Here is a 1,870-nt window from a genome sequence, read left to right as displayed (position 1 = left end):
GAGCAGGGCGGCGTGCCTTGGACCGCCTTCAGATCAAGATGGCCATCTCGGGCAGCCCGGCCCGCGGACCCTGCGCGCCACACGTTGCAGTAGGGCAGGATGAGGCGGGGCGGGGTGGGGCCGACCGGCCGCTCTTGAACTTGACGGTGGGGCGGGGTGGGGCGCGGTGGGGCGGGGTGGGGCCGACCGGCCGCTCTTGAACTTGACGGGTAGTTGTGCAACAGACGCCGCGTCGGCTCACCGGCACACGGCGCTGTCTGCCTCTTCCCCCTTCCTCTGCCGTCCGTCATCCATCCCAGAGACTCGCCGCACATGCCGTCCGAATCCGTCCCGAACAACAACAAAAAATTACTCCAGTGCGAGATGCTGCACCTTATCAAAGAAAAGAGCTCGGTAAAATTTTTACGTCGTAAATAGAAACGTGTCCCGCAGTTTTCGCATACGTCGATGCGGATCGTTGATTGTTCGCTTCAAGTCGCTCAATCTTGTTTATGCAGCCGCGCCTCCATGGCGGGACGGCAGGACAGTGCCTCGTTTGTTTGTGATCCCCCGTCCCCCCGGTCCCCTCTCTCATACTCGGCACCCACACGCACAAGCGCGGAGAATGAAATTCCCTCCTCCAGATTTCGAGAAGGCACAGCAGCAGGCAGGCAGGCAGGCAGGCAGGCTGTGTGTGCGAGCGAGAGCGCTCGCGCGGGCTGATCGCGGAGACCTGCGTGTTGTGCGTCCTGTGAAGTTCTCACCCGCCGTGCGTGCTCGCGCCGATAGAGTGCCCGCGCGGAGCCGTAGGCCGCAGCTGCAGAACGAAACCGAAAGGAGAAAAAAACGCAAACAAAACACCTCTGACTGCCAACCCCCCGCCCTGCTCTCCCTCCTCTCCGTATGTATATCGTTTTCTCGCGCTCAGCTGTCTCGCCGAAATAGACTCCGTGTGGGTGTCTCTCTCTCACTCCCGAATTGGAGCAGCTCGGTGTCCCATTCTCTGGCGGGCCGCGGCCGGACAGGTGAGAAGCCCGGCCCGGAGGCCTCGGGGCGACAGGCTGGCCGCCGCTGCAGTGCGGCCGCCTCGCCGCCTCGCCGCCTCGCCGCCTCGCCGCCTCGCCGCCCCGCGTCCCCCGGCCCGCCCTGGCTGGCCAACCCGCTCTTGTTTGCCGAGTCGCATGACTCGCACAGCGCAGCGGTATATAGGGGGAGCTTTGGCGGCCCGGCTCTTGGCGGCTGGCCGTACACGATATTTCCAGCCTCTGCCGGAAACCGTCCCGCTGGAAACTGGTCCTCGACGCCTTCGGACCCTCCCCCTTTTCCCTCCCCCTCCCCGCCCAGCGTCCGCCGACCTTGGCGCTCCACGACGGAGTACTTGCAGGTACTGCTATCGCATTTGGACTTTATGGTCCAATTATGGGCCACGCCTCGCCCCGCCACGCCCTCCGCTGCACAACACACACACACACACGCGCACACACACACACACACAGAGGACAACTTTCAGCACTACGCGCTGTTAACATATCATGAGCTCGCCGACAACAGTACCGTGCGCATGCCGCGCACAGAGGCCACGGACCGCCACGCGACTCCGCGGGCCGCGGTCACCTGGTCCAGGACCTGGACCTGGTTCAGGTTCAGGACATGTTCCACGACCTGGTTGGGGACCTTTGGGACATGTTGTAGGACCTGTTTTAGGGCCTGACCCAGGACTTGGTCTAGGACCTACGGTCGCCTGGTCCAGGACTTTGTCTAGGACCCGGTCGCCGGGTCCAGGACTTGGTCCAAGGACCTGATCACTCGGTCTAGGGCTTAGTCCAGGACCTGCTCTATGGGACATGGTCCGGGACCTTCCCCAGGACCTGTCCATGCGCTATTGCCCCAT

Source organism: Frankliniella occidentalis, unplaced genomic scaffold (assembly GCF_000697945.3).
Source record: "Frankliniella occidentalis isolate FOCC.00 unplaced genomic scaffold, Focc_3.1 Scaffold81, whole genome shotgun sequence".
Taxonomy (NCBI): Eukaryota; Metazoa; Arthropoda; class Insecta; order Thysanoptera; family Thripidae; genus Frankliniella; species Frankliniella occidentalis.
The sequence above is the reverse complement of the archived record's forward strand: the minus strand, read 5'-3'. Positions refer to the sequence as shown.